This window comes from Callithrix jacchus, chromosome 8, assembly GCF_049354715.1.
Source record: "Callithrix jacchus isolate 240 chromosome 8, calJac240_pri, whole genome shotgun sequence".
NCBI classification, from domain to species: domain Eukaryota; kingdom Metazoa; phylum Chordata; class Mammalia; order Primates; family Cebidae; genus Callithrix; species Callithrix jacchus.
Window position 1 is genome coordinate 44,275,940 of NC_133509.1, and position 15,508 is coordinate 44,291,447.

The 15,508-nt window shown below is 48.3% G+C and overlaps 1 long non-coding RNA gene across 2 annotated transcripts in view; it reads right to left on the reverse strand.

The window, feature by feature from the left end:
• LOC103791097 (uncharacterized) overlaps positions 1–15,508 on the reverse strand; it is a 101,602-nt gene that overhangs the window by 6,577 nt on the left and 79,517 nt on the right. The window contains exons 1-3 of one of the 2 annotated variants that reach the window (XR_008474300.2): positions 8,772–13,775; positions 7,170–7,451; positions 1,094–1,194 (exon numbers count right to left, since the gene is read on the reverse strand). This is a non-coding gene — a long non-coding RNA (uncharacterized LOC103791097). Of the gene's footprint in view, positions 1–1,093; positions 1,195–7,169; positions 7,452–8,771; positions 13,776–15,508 lie in introns of those variants that run through there. The other variant, XR_013521681.1, reaches the window with a different exon arrangement.

The window sequence follows — 15,508 nt, forward strand, 5'->3', positions numbered from 1 at the left end:
TGTAATCTTTTAAACACATAAAAGCCCTTCTTTCTTGCAGGCTGTGCAGAAGCCAACCACAGGCTGAGTGTGGCCCACTGCCCATCATTTACCACCACTGAGCCATACATTAGGTGGCAAATGCTGGAGAAGGAACATTGTTGAGTTGGTGGGCTGGGGATTCTATGGTGTGGCCACGGCCAGCTTTGAGGAGAAGGTACAGTTTGAGCAAGAGCCATGGGGCCAGTATGGGAACAGAGCTCCAAGTGTGGGCACCACTGCACAGAGACCTGGGAGAGGAATGTGCTTGGCCTGTTTTTGAGATGGAGTCTCGTGCTCTGTCACCCAGGCTGGAGTGCTGTGGTGTGAACTCAGCTCACTGCAACTTCTGCCTCTCAAATTCAAGTGATTCTCCTGCCTCAGCCTCCCAAGTAGCTGGGATTACAAGCATTCACCACCATACCCGGCTAATTTTTGTATGTTTAGTAGAGATGGGTTTCACTATATTAGCCAGGCTGGTCTCCGAATCCTGGGCTCCAGAGACCCGGTGCTGTGATTATGGGCATGAGCCACCTTGCCTGGCCTGTTTGAATAGCAAGGTGATGGGGCTGATGCAACTGGGAGGTTCCAAGGCTGGGGGTGGTGAGGGGAGGAGTCTGGCTTCTGCTGTGACCTAGGAAGGACGTGATCACCCTTTCACTTCAAAAGGCCCCTTCTGTCCCTGTGTTGAGAACATGGGGGTGGTGGATAGAAGTGGGGAACCCAGCCGAGAGCAGGGGCCTGGGGACCCAGTATCCTTTTCCCTCACAGCCATGAGGCACAGGCAAAGGGGCTCCAGGCAAGGGGGCCACCCCTTCTTCCATGCTGGTGGCCTTGCAGAGCATCTGAACTCTGGCTCTGCCTCTTACTGAGATTCCTCTGCATCGTCTCTGTTTGCCTCAGTTTCCCCAGCTGTAGAATAGGAACTAAACCCACATCATGGGGAAAAGTCTCCATGTAACACAAGTTCCTGCTCCTGCCACCTTGCGGTCAGAATGTAGGCTGAGGAAGGGAAGAGCTCCCAGGGCGTGGCTTTGGCTTGGTTGAAGAATTACCTGCCTGGTTATTCGCTTACCTGGTGAGTGGGATCCGGTGGGGGTGCCAAAAAATGGATTCAACTGGCAGCGAGGGTGTTGAAGTTGCTTCCTGCCCCCAGCTGCAGGACCTCTGTGCTCCCTAAAAGGTAAGTGAGTCCACCTGTTCATCCCCCTCACCGGCCCATCTACAACGATTGTGCAGTGTTCCTCTTCCCACTCCACCCCGACGTGAGCCAAGATCTCCCTGATTATTGAGATCTCACAGGCTTGACCTACTCTACATATTGAGAAAGTTTCAGTCCCCCCCGTCGACTATAGAAATTTCCTAGGCCTGTTGGTCAGGCACACTGGCTCATGCCCTTAATCTCAGCACTTTGGGCATATCACTTGAGGTCAGGAGTTCGAGACCAGCCTGGCCAACATGGTGAAACCCCGACTCTACTAAAAATTCAAAAATTAGCCAGGCATGGAGGCTGAGACAGGAGAATCGTTTAAACGCAGAAGGCAGAGGTCGCAGGGAGTCCAGATCATACCACTATACCCGAGCTTGGGAAACAGAATGAGATTCTGTCTGAAAACAACAAAATTTCCTACACCTTCCAGCTCCTATCCTTGGCGTCCACACACACAGGCCCATGCTGCCCAAGACCCAGGGGGCAGATCAGACATGACATCAAGGACTGCCCCTCCCCGAGAGACATCCCAATGCTCTCCATGCCAGAGCACTTCCTGCAGACCTATGAACCTTCTGCCGCCAAAAGCAGCAAGGCTCGGCTAGGCATAGCGACTTGTCCTGTGTGTTCCCTCTAGGAACTACTCAGTGGTGGCAACGTTGCCACTGCCACCTCGGGGGCATGAGCCCCCAGACATGGTCCAGGTGACCAGCTACCTGGTGGAGTAGAAGCTGCTGCGGCTGCTCCGAGAGCTGTCCAGGGCCAACATGCTGGCCGAGTTCTACCAGCTCAGATGCTGCCTGCTGCAGGGTCTCTGGGAGTGCGAGTCCTGCCCCAAGCTGTGCCACCCTCCTCCCTGGGAGCCCCCTGCCCTGTGGGCACAGCAGCAGGGCCGTGCATGGGCAGGTACCGTGAAGGCACAGGGAAACTTGCAGAGGCTCATGGCATCACAGTGCCAGGTCCAAAGCTTATTGGACTTCCCAAGATCCTATGGGACTAGGGCTGAGGCTGCACATCCTGCTTTTCTCCAGATTATAAGGCCTGGCCCAGCAGTGCAGACAAGGGCAGTGCTGGGATGACCAGCTCTGGGCTCCTGGGGAGCTTGCATGTGGCTCAGGTGAGTCTGCTAACCTCTGTGGACTCAGCTTCCTCTACTGTGAAACGCAGGTAACCACGTGGCTCACTCACATAAGTAAGGGGCATGTACATTCTTAATGCATGAGGGAGCCCCTCATGTCCATGGGGGAGCCACGGTACCCAGGCTTGGCAAAAAGCAGTTTATCTGTGTGGGACTCACACGGAGGCCTACAGCTCCCTAGAAGCTTGGGTGTAGTCAGGTCTAAGCAGCACGCTGATTTTGTAGAAAACAGCCTGGTCTTCAAGTTCTGTGTGTGTGACCATCGGCTTCTCTGTGCCCCTCAGTTCTGACAGCTGACCACGGGGTGGTAGTGCCTCCCTCGGGATGCTGGCCCTGGCCATCAAGTGTCTGGCTGTGCACAATGGATGGTGCTTTCCCGCCATGGGCACGAGCACCCCCAAGGCACAGCTCAGGGGCCACGCTGGCTGGACTGGTCAGACCTGCTTCTCGCAGGCCATCTCTTTCCTACCCTGAACAGGGCAGGTCTGCAAGATCCTGCTGTCATGTTTGAGGGAGCCATTGGCCATCCACTTAAACAGTCAGTTTTCCGCCCCCCCCAACACAGTAGCTTCCTTGAGATTAAATAAATGATCTGCATGATTTTTTTTGAGACTAGATCTCACTCTGTTGTCATGGTTGGAGTACAATGGTGGGGTCTCGGCTCCCTGCACCCTTGACCTCCTGGGTTCAAGTGATCCTCCTGCCTCAGCCCCTCAAAGTGCTGGGATGGCTTAGTGCTACTGTGCCTGGCCGATGTGTGAATTTTAAATGCACGATTCAGTGGCTTCTAGTTTATTCAGAGTTGTGCATGCCTCACCACAATAGATTTTAAAACATTTTTATCATCCTAAAATGAAATCCTGCAGCTACCAGTCTGCCTACTGTGTCCATGGCTGTGCCTGCATTGGACATTTAATGTAAACAGAAGTATGACTATGTGGCCTCTGAGCCAGGCTTTGTCACTTAGCACAGCAATTTTGTAGCGGGTCTGGGGACTACATTTCTTGTTAGGGCTGAATTCGGCCGAAGCCCTTCAGCTCATGTCATTCTGAAGCAGGTGAGGGATCGCTGGTTTTCTGGCTGCTGCACTAGAGGAGGGGGACTCCTGGCCTCAGGGCAGGCTAAGCCGGGACTGTAGGCATTGAGGTGCCCAGCAGGCATTGGGCTCCCACTGCGGTAGGTGGAGCTGGCTCCACTCACGCTACCTTTGGGGCTGCTTCTCCCAAGTTTATGCCCTAGTGGCCCAAGCCTAGCATGTGGTGACTTTTGACAGCTGGGTGTGGGACCTCAGCGTCCAGTGTGGCAGCATCCTCCCGGCCCAAGACACTGCTCACTACACATTCTCCCTGATGCTGAGTCAGACAGGCTTGGGGCTCATGGCCCTGACTGTGGAGCTGAACCACCTGACTTCATCTTCTACCCCAGCCTGCAGGTGAGGAGGAGAGGCCCGAGTTTCTCCCGGAGACCTGTGCCTGTGGCAGTTTGCCTGGGGAGATGTCTCTTTCGAGCTTGTCCCCTGGCTGTGGGTCAGCCCTCCTGCCCACCCACTTTGGTCCACAGGCCTACAGGCTGTACAACTCCTCCCTGCCAGTGGAGAGCTGTCCAGACCTCCAGCTGCCTCTTGCCATGAAAAGGAGGGACATCCCCAGGATTGAGCTGGCCAGTGAGGAGGGGGTCTCTATCTCCTATGACATGCCCACCGGCCTCTGCAGCCTGACTCTGGGCCTCTGGCACCAAAGTGAGTCTGGGCCCCAGGAGGATTGGCCCTACCTCAAAAAGCCTCTTCAGGATGCACCATTCTCAGCTTCCAGTGCAACAGGTCCCCGGGCTACAGGTGGCCACTGTGGTTGAGATGATGGCACCGAGGCCCACATCCCTAGAATCTGTGGCTCCAAGGTGGAGTTGGCCTTTCAGTGGTCCATTTGCCAAGGAACACAAAGGGGAGGCCTGGATTCCGGCCACTCAAGCGGAGCACATGGAGAGGGAATGGGGGGACACACACTGTCCTCAGTCCCTGTGCTTTCTCTCCCTCTTGTGATGAGGGTTTGGAGCCAGAGCTCTGGGCTCTGGGAGTCCAGGGTGTAGGGATTCTACCAATCTTCTGTGTGCCTCAGGCTCGTCTCTCATACAGGTCCCCTGCGGGAGGATCACGGGCTCTCAGGACCTCCTCAGCTTCCCTGCTCCCCACAGGCATATCTGCTGGCCTTCTGGGCACCAACGACAATGAAGCAGGCAATGATCTGATGTTGCTGGACAGCTTTGTGGTCCACAGCCTGGAGGAGCTCAGCCTGGCCTGGCAGGTGAGCAGGTGCACCTGCCCTTCCTCCCTCTGGCTGAGGTTCTTTACGGCTGCTCACTGCAGAGTCCCAGGAGAGGCAAGTGGCCTGCTGGCTCTGCAGAGGTCTTTGCAGGCCCAGGGTTGGGGGGAGTCTCCTGCTGAGGCCGATGTATGTGGGGGAGCCACATGGTCCAGCGGGAGGCCTGAGTTTTGTGTCTGTCCTGTCAGGTGGATGGTGACTGTAGGGCCACCGAGAAGACTCAGCAGGCCTGCCCAGGACAGAGGCCTGCCTGCCCAGCCTTCTTCCAGGACCCCCGCTCCAGCTTGGGGAACTGCTTCTGGGTGGTGAGTGTGAGCCTGGCCCCTGGGGCACAGAAAGCCCTTTCCCCAATCTACTCTGGGAAGTGGCATGGAGGAGAGGCCTAGGCTAGAGACAGTGACTGGGTGGCCCTGACTTCAGGTGGAGCCTGTACCATTCCTTAGCCTGTGTGTGCAGGACACCTGTGGAACCCGGGAGCTCCAGCCTGCCTGCACTCTGGTGGCCGCCTACATCCACCTGTGTGCCCGTAGCTTCGTGTCCCTGGCCCCTCCTCCACAGTGTGGTAAGCTGCCCCCACCAGCTGGCACTCTGCCTTCCAGCCAGAGTGAAAACCCATCTCTCTCTCTTGCCAGGGAGGACAAATAATTGTCATTCAAGGAGCTAAGAGTCAAAACAAAACATTTACAGCCTGACACAGCTTGGATGTGTGTCCCCTCCAAATCTCATGTTTGTTAGAGGGGGTACATCCCTCATGGATGGCTTAGCACCCTCTGTTTGGTGAAGCATGAGTTCTTGCTTTATTAGTTCACATGAGAGCAGTTTGTTTATAAAGAGCCTGGTACCTCCTCTCTCTCTTTGTACCCCCTCCTGTTTCTGCCATAATTGTAAGCTTCCCAGGGCCTCACCAGAAGCCAAACAGATGCTGGGGCTGTGCTTGTACAGCATGTAGAACTGTGAGTCAATTATATCTCTTATTTATGAACTGTCCAGGCTGGAGTGTAGTGGCACAATTTTGCCTCATTTCAATTTCCACCTCACAGGTTTAAGCAATACTCCTGCCTCAGCCTCCCAAAAATACAGTCAGGTATTCTTGCAGACATGGTGTTTTGCGGTGTTGGCCAGGCTGGTCATGAATTCCTGACCTATGGTTATCCACCTGCCTCGGCCTCCCAAAGTGCTGGAATGACAGGCTTGAGCCACCATGCCCAGCCTCACTAGGGATTTGAATGTCCACTCCCATTTAGAGAAAATGCTCAGCCCCTGTTTTCCCTCTGCTCTTATACTGCAAAAATCATCATCAACAGAGAAGATGACTTCTGTGAGCAAATGTGTAAGAGTTTGTCCCCACTACCAGGGCGGACCTCTAATTCAGTTCTAACACTAGCTACCCTGAGATTCTTTAGCCAGTGCTGCATATGATTGCCACAGCCAAAGCCCCACTAAAAGGACATAGAGGTCAGTATCAACAAGAGGAGTGGACTTCCGAGAGCCACAGATGCCAGAATTACTGGCTACCATTCATAGACATTTAAAATTTAATCAACTGGAAAATACGACAAAAGGAGGATGAAACAAGAGGATCCAACATGTCTCAAAGAAATTCCAGGCCGGGTGTGGTGGCTCATCCCTGTAATCCCAGCACTTGGGAGGCCAAGATGAGTGGATCACCTAAGGTCAGGAGTTGGAGACCAACCTGGCCAACATGGTGAAAACCCATCTCTACTAAAAACACAAAAATTAGCCAGGAGTGGTGGTGTGTGCTTTTAATCCCAGCTACCTAGACCCATCAAAACAGAATTGCAGAAAAGACAAAGAACAGGTCCTAAAAGCTCCTGAGGAGGGTGGAAAGAAGGAAGAACATGTTGACAATTGCTTTTCCACCAGCAGCAACAGAAGACAGTGGAGTAAGAGAAAGTAAGCATGCAGCTAGAGTTTCTATCCAGCTCAACTATTACTTAATGAAATAACCTCTCAGCACTGATCTGTCTAGAGATCTCTTTACCACAAATGGACACTTACTCAAGGGACACATTCACATGTTCATTTACATACTGTCTCTGTCTTCTTTCCTGCGATGGGGCAGAGTATCTGCAAGGGAGACCACATTTTTGCTTCCTGAAAGACTCAATTAGGAGGATGGAAAGATAAGCTACTACAGATTGGAAAAAACGTTAACAAATCACCTAGCAGACAAGGACTCATCTCCAGAGACTCATCTCTAGAATACATAAAGAACTCAAAGCTCAAAAGTAGGCCAGGTGCAGTGGCTCCCGCTTGTATTCCCAGCACTTTGGGAGGCTGAGGTGAGATGGCTTGAACCCGGGAGGTCAAGGCTGCAGTGAGCCATAACTAAAACACTCCTGGCTGCATGACAGAGTGAGACCCTCTCTCACAAAACAGAACCATTAAAGTAAAAAAATGGGAAATAAACGCATGAACAATGTTTTCACTCCCAGCCATAGGGAAACAAGGTAGTGCTACACACCTGAGCTCCAGTGAGTTCTGGCACGGGTTGGTGAGTTGCAGGGACTCCGCAGCATAAAGCATTAGTTAACATCCAAATGGCCAGGTTGTGAATTCAGCATCCACTGATGAGTGTGCTCTTAAAAGCACTCTTCTAGTGCCAAAACGTGGTGGCTGATGAAAAAAAGTGAGGCTTAGAGGCAGGAATTGAGGTCACGGTCTACCAACCAGATCCTCTAGGGAAGCAGCATTGGACTCATGAAGTGCCAAGACAGGAGGTGGCTCCACGGGAAGCTTGGAGAATCTGGAATCAAGCAGAAGCACTCATTCTTCTGATCGTGTAAATACAAAACTGTCAGCTACTACAGCGATTAAGAGAACATCTGGGAGGACAGGCAACTCAGAAGATTTATAGCCACAGGGTAACAATGGAGTATTATGTGCAGTTAAGGTCCTCTGTCTTCCTCTTAGGGTTTTTTTGTTTGAGACCGAGTCTTGCTCTGTCGCCCAAACTGAAGTGCAGTGGAGCAATCTCAGTTCACTGCAACCTTCTCCTCCTGGGTTCCCGCAATTCTCCTGCCTCAGCCTCCTGAGGATCTGGGATTACAGGCATGTACCACTACGCCCTGCTAATTTTTTTGTGTTTTTAGTGGAGATGGGGTTGCACCATGTTAGCCAGGATGGTCTCAAAAGTCAAACCTCATGATCCATCTGCCTCAGCCTCCCAAAGTGCTGAAATTACAGGTGTGAGCCACCATGTCTGGCCAGGTTTATTTATTTTAAATCAAGGGCTAAATTATTCCCTTCTCTTGGACACCAGTGAAGTATTTAAGAAAAGCAGTCACCAATTACAGTTAAATTTAAAGGACAAATTTAAAGGTGTTTGTAAGTTACAAAATAAAGGCATCTTACGAACTCTCAAAAGAAAAAAAGAATATTATGATACTTTTTATTATCTTTTTGAGATAGAGTCTTGCTCTGTCCTCCAGGCTGGAGTACAGTGGCCTCCCAAGTGCTCCAAGTACTTCCAAGTAGTTGGAATTACAGGAATCCACACCATGTTTTTGTATTTTTAGTAGAGACAGGGTTTCACCATGTTGGCCAGGCTGGTCTCGAACTCCTGACCTCATGTGATCCTTCCACCTAGCACCTGACCAGAGAAATTAAGACATTCTCAGATAAACAAAAGCTGAGATAGTTCATTACATTGGGAACTTTCCTGCAAGAAATGCTAAAGGGAGTCCTGTAAGTCGAAACAAAAAGATGATAGGTGGACATTTGAAGCCACATATAAAGACCTGTATGATTGGAATTTTGATTCACATCTCTGATTTTAATTATTTTATTGGATTTAAAAGAGATGTGTAACCATAAGCCAATGTTAAATATGTAATTTATTTTTAAAAATTAGGCATGGTGGGGTGCACCTGTAGTCTCAGCTATGGAGAATCACTTCAGTCCAGGGGCTTCAGGTTACAATGAGCTATGACAGTGACACTGCACTCCAGCCTGGGTGACAGAGTGAGACTCTCTCTCTAAAATATAGATATACTTTGTAACATCAACAACATAAGACGGGGCAGAGCTGTCAAGGAATAGAGTATTAATATGTAATTGAACTTACTAGTTTAAAATCAAGGGCTAGGTGCGGTGGCTCACTCCTGTAATTCCAGCACATTGGGAGGCTGAGGCGGGTGGATCACGAGGTCAAGAGATGGAGACCTTCCTGGTCAACATGGTGAAAACCTGTCTCTACTAAAAATACAAAAAATTAGCTGGGCATGGTGGCGCATGCCTGTAATCCCAGCTACTCAGGAGGCTGAGGCAGGAGAATTGCCTGAACCCAGGAGGCGGAGGTTGCAGTGAGCCGAGATCGTGCCATTGCACTCCAGCCTGGGTAACAAGAGCGAAACTCCGTCTCAAAATAAGTAAATTAAAAAAATAAATTGCTATAATTTCAGGATATACTCCTCATGGTAATTACAAAGAAAATACCTACAGAATGTACACAGAAGGAAGTGAGAAGGCATTCTAAGTGTGTCACACAAAAAAATCAAACACAAAGGAAGGCAGAAGGAAGGAAATGAGAGAGAAACCATAATCCAAGCAGAAAACAATCCACAGAGTGGCACAAGGAGGTCCTGTAAATGGTGTGCTGGAGGCCTCCCAGAGGAACTGCAACCTTAGTCCCTGGCTGTGGGCCTCATGACACAGTCACCCACCAGGCTATTGAGTTTCATCAGATGATAATCTTTAAAAATGCAAATTATTTCCACCATCTAAAGACAGTAAGAGACTTACACATAGGATGAAAAAAGATACTTCATGGAAATGGTAACTGAAAAAAAGAAGAGGAGCTGGATTAATCTCAGACTAAATAGACTTAAGGTCAAAAGCTGTTGTAAGAGATAACGGTCCATTCACCAAAAAGATGCAATAGTTATAAAGGTACATGCAATGCACCTCAGAGCTCCTAAATATATGATGCAAACACTGACAGAATGAAAGGAGAAACAGATAGTTCTATGAAAAGTGTAGAAAACTTCAACAGCTCACTTTTTTTCCCCCCCAGAATCTTTGTTTCCCAGGCTGGAGTGCAGCTGCAACCTCCTGAATTCAAGTGATTCCCGTGCCTCAGCCTCAGAGTAGCTGAGATTACAGGTGTATGCCACCATGCCCAGCTATTTTTAGTAGTAACAGGGATTCACCACGTTGGCCAGGCTGATCTTGAACTCCTGACCTCAAGTGATCCACCCACCTTGGCCTCCCAAAGTGCTGGGATTACAGGCATGAGCCTCTGTGCCTGGCCCAATGACTACCTTTCAATAATAAATACAACACCCAGAGAGAAGATCAAGAAGGAAACAGAGAGCTTGAATGATACTATAGAAGATTTGGACCTACCAGATATATACAGATGAGTTAACCCAGCAGAAGAATACACATTCTTCAAAGTACATGTAGAATGTTCTCTGGGAAAGATTATATATTAGGCCTGAAAGCAAGATTTAATTCATTTTAAAGGACTAAAGTAATAACAGCAGAAGGAAAACTGGAATATTCACAAATCTATGGGAACTCAACAACATACTAAAAAACTATGAATCAAAGAAAAATAATAAGGAAAATTATAAAGTATTTTGAGACAAAACAATGTATCAGATCTTATGGAATGCAGCAAAAGCAGTGCTATGAGGGAAATTTATAGCTGTAATGCTTACATATAAAAAAAGCTTGCTGGAGGTGGTGGCTCAAATCTGTAATTTCAGCACTTTGGGGGGCTGAAACAGGCAGATAACCTGATGTCAGGAGTTTAAGACCAGCCTGGCTAACATGGAAAAACCCCATCTCTACTAAAAACATAAAATTAGCCAGGCATGGTGGCAAGCACCTGTAATCTCAGCTACTTTGGAGGCTGAGGCTTGAACCCATGAGAAGGAGGTTGCAGTGAGCCAAGATTGTACCACTACACTCCAGCCTGGGAGACACAGCTAGACTCCATTTACCCACCCCCAAAAACAAAAAAAAGGCAGCAGCAGCCAGGCTTGGTGACACTGTTCTATAATCCCACCTACTTGGAAAGCTGAGGCCAGGAGATTGCTTGAACCCAGGAGTTTGAGACTAACTCAGCAAGTGGCAAGACCCTCTCTCAGATAGAAAAAAAATGAAAAGCTCTCAAACCACAATCCAAACTTTGTACCTTAAATTATTAGAAAGAGAAGAACAGCCTAAACCCAAAGCTAGGAGAAGGAAGGAAATACTAAAGGTTAGAACAGAAATAAATGAAATAGAAGATGAATCAGTGACCAAAAACTTGACAAGAAAGTACAAGAACAGATGGCTTCATGGGTGACTTGTACCAAACATCTACAGAACCAATATCAATCCTGCTCATCTTCTTCCAAAATACTAAGGAAAGAATACCTCTAAACTTATTATGTGAGGTGAGCATTACTGATACCAAAGACAAACAAAGCAGCAGAAGAAAACACACCACTATTCCCGATCAATACAGAGGCAAAAGTGCTCAAGAAAATGCTAATGAGAATTCAACAGCATCATAGAAGAATTATACAACATGATCGAGTAACATTTATTCCTGGGAATGGGATTCAAAATGGCACAGAAAGAACAACTCAGGATTGCAGCTCTCAGTGAATGCGCAGAGGGTGAGTCAAAGCAGCATTTCCAGACAAATCTTTGTTGCCCGCAGAACAGGGAAATTCCCAGGTGTAGGAGAGACACAGGATGCCAGTGCAGCTGTTTTGGCTGGTGCAGCTGCTTTGGCCGGCGATGCAGCGCAGAAACACTGCAACACTCCGCCCAAAACACACTGGTTTGGGTGCCCTGTTAAACTGGCAATCTGAGATTTGGAAGGGCATATTAGCATATCCATCTGATTAAATGGGACTTGGACAGTGAGCCAGACCAGGAGACTCCTGGGAAGCAGTGTTTGAGCCAGCACAGTGGGTCGCTGCATGGGAAATCACACAGATCCTGGTGCCATAACAGCAGGCAACTGAAACACCTGGGAGAGAGCCAACTGTTCAACTTAAAAAAAAGAAAAAAAAAGGCACTCTGAGGCAGGGAGCCAGGTGAGCAGGCTCTGTGGGTTTCACCCCCACAGGGACAAAGAAAATGGCGATTCGAAATGCTCCAAGTGGAGAGTTTCACTGCTGGCACAGCTGAACCAAGGACAGTGAAGCTCGGTGGGGGATGGGCATCCACCATTACTGAGGCAATCCACCCCTACTGAGGTACACTCCCATTGCTGACGCAGCCTGCTGTTGCCAAGGCAACCCACCATAACAGAGAGACTTCGCCGCAAGGCAGAGCCCATGACAGCAGGGCAGAGACTGCGGCTTCAGGGCAGAGCCCGCAGCAACAGAGCAGACACCATGCCAGCAGGGTGGAGCCTCGGCAGGCAAATAGTGACTAGACTGCCTCCTAGCTGGGCATGACAGTGCAACAGACACTCATAAAGAAAGCTCTAACTCCCTGAGACAGAGCATCTGAGGAAAAAAAGGGGTTTTATGAGTTCTGCTGCAGCAGACTTAAATGTACCTGCCTAACAGCCCTGAATGAATAACAAAGCTCACAGCTCAGCACTTCAGCTCCTATAAAGTAGAGACTATCCCCTCAAGCAGCTCCCTGACCACTGTATATCCAAAGAGTCACCTCAAAAAGAACTGATCAAACTGACATTTGGTGGGCATCAATCTGAGACAAAGATAGCAGAAGAAGAAACTGGAGCATCCCTCATTGTTCTGCAGCTGCTACAGGTGTACCCAGAAAAGCAGGTCCTGGAGTGGACCTCAGCAGTTGTACAGCAGAGGGGCTAGACAGGTAGAAGGAAAACCAAGTAACAGAAATACTTCATCATCAACAATCTGGGTGTCTACTCAAAGACCCAATCAAAAAGTCAGCAAACACTCAGATGACAGGTAAATAAAATCCACAAAGATGGGAAAAAATCAGCGCAAAAAGGAGGAAAACACCTGAAACCAGAACACCTCGCCTCCTACAAAGCACCAAAACTCCCCACCAGCAAGGGAACGAAGCTGGATAAAGAATGACTGTGACGAAATGACGGAATTAGACTTCAGAAAGTGGGTAATGAGAAACTTCTGTAAGCTAAAAGAACATGTTCTAAATCAATGCAAAGAAACTAAGAACCTTGAAAGAAGATTTGAAAAAAAATTCAAGGAAATGATAACAAGAATGGATAACTTAGAGAGGAATATGAATGAATTGAAAGAGCTGAAAAACACAACACAAGAACTTCGTGAAGCATGCACAAGTTTCAACAGCCGAATTGACCAAGCAAAAGAAAGAATATCAGAAGTCGAAGATCAACTCAATGAAATAAAACGAGAAACCAAGATTAGAAAAAAAAGTGCAAAAAGGAATGAACAAAGTCTCCAAGAAATGTGGAACTATGTGAAGAGACCTAACCTACGTTTGATAGGTATACCAGAATGTCACGAAGAGAACAAATTCAAGCTGAAAAATACTCTTCAGAATATTATCCAGGAAAATTTCCCCAACCTAGCAAGGCAGGCCAACACTCAAATCCAGGAAATACAGAGAACACCACAAAGATATTCCACAAGAAGAGCAACCCCAAGGCACATAATCGTCAGATTCACCAGAGTTAAAATAAAGAAGAAAATACTAAGAGCAGCCAGAGAGCAAGGTCGGGTCACCCACAAAGGGAAACCCATCAGACTCACAGCAGATCTCTTGGCAGAAACACTACAAGCCAGAAGAGAGTGGGGACCAATATTCAACATCCTTAAAGAATAGAACTTTACACCCAGAATTTCATATCCAGCCAAACTAAGCTTCATAAGTGAAGGAAAAATAAAATCCTTTGCGAACGAGCAAATACTCAGAGATTTTGTCCCCACCAGGCCTGCTTTACAAGAGATCCTGAAAGAGGCACTACACATAGAAACAAACAACTAGTACCAGCAATTTCAAAAACACACTAAATGCTAAAGAGCATCAACACAATGAAGAATCTACATCAAATAACAGGCAAAACAGCCAGCTAGCATCAAAATGGCAGTATCAAATTCACAAATAACAATATTAACCCTAAATGTAAATGGGCTAAATGCACCAATCAAAAGACACAGACTGGCAAATTGGATAAAAATCCAAAACCCATCAGTGTGCGGTATCCAGAAAACCCATCTCACATGCAAGGATACACAAAGGCTCAAAATAAAGGGATGGAGGAAGATTTACCAAACAAATGAAGAGCAAAAAATAAATAAATAAATAAATAAGCAGGAGTTACAATTCTCATCTCTGATAAAATAGACTTTAAAGCAACAAAGATCAAAAGAGACAAAGAAGGTTATTACATAATGGTAAAACGATCAATACAACAAGAAGAGCAAACAATCCTAAATATATATGGCCCGAATACAGGAGCACCCAGGTATATAAGGCAAATTCTTAACGACTTACAAAGAGACTTAGACTCCCACACAATAATAGTGGGAGACTTTAACACTCCACTGTCAATATTAGACAGATCAACCAGACAAACAATTCACAAAGATATACAGGGCTTGAACTCAGACCGGGAACAAGCAAACCTGATAGACATTTACAGAACTCTCCACCCTAAATTCACAGAATATACATTCTTCTCAGCACCACATCATACCTACTCAAAAATAGACCACATAATTGGAAGTAAAGCACTCCTCAGCAAATGCAAAACAACTGAAATCATAAGACTCTCTCAGACTATAGTGATATCAAGTTAGAACTCAAAATTCAGGGGGAGGACTCAAGATGGCGCTGTGAGAACAACCCAGGATTGGAGCTCTCATTGAATCCGCAAACGGTGAGTCGGAGCTGCATTTCCAGACTGATCTTTGTTGCCCACAGAACGGGGAAACTCCCAAGTATAAAAAAGACACGGGACGCCAGGCAGTAGGTCTGCCTGGCGAAGCCGGCAGCCGGGGCAGTGGTGGCCGGCCCTACCCAGCAATCCCCACAGGGTGCGCTTGTCCGGGTGCCCTGTTGAACCAGCAACCTGAGACTTGAGAGGGCTGGACTTGAGACTGAACGAGACTTGGACAGTAGGCCAGCCCAGGGGATTGCAGGGACAGATCGTTTGGGACACCCAGTGGGACGAACAAAACCGTGATTTCAAACTATCCCGAGCAGACGGTCCGAGACGCTCTGTGGGGGAGGGGCGTCCACCACTACCGAGGCAACCCGCCCCAACTGAGATACACGCCCACTGCTGACGCAGCCAGCCATTACCGAGGCAACCCGACCCTACTAAGATACATGCCCACCGCTGACGCAGCCTGCCGTTGCTGAGGCAACACGCTACAACAAAGAGACTCTGCCGCAGGGCGTGGCGGAGACCACAGCAGAGCCTGCAGGAACAGGGCGAATCACACAACAGCAGGGCAGAGCCTCAGCAGCCAAACAGTGGCTAGTCTGCCTTCTAGCTGGGCAGGACACCTCATTGGACATCAAAAATAAAGCCGGAACCCCCCAACACTGAGCATTTGAGAAAAAAAGGGTTTTTTTAAGGAGCTCTGTTGCAGCAGAATCAAACATAGCAGCCTAACAGCCCTGAATGAACAACAGAGCTCACAGCTCAGCAATTGAGCTCCAAAAAAGTACAGACTGTCTCCTCAAGCAGCTCCCTGACCCCACTATATCCAAAAGACTGACATTTGGCAGGCATCATCCTGGGACAAAGATAGCAGAAAAAGAAACGGGTAGCATCCCTCACTGTGCCACAGCTGCTAGAGGTGCACCCCAAACAAGCAGGGCCTGGAGTGGACCTCAGCAGTCGTACAGTGAAGGGGCTAGGCTGGTAGA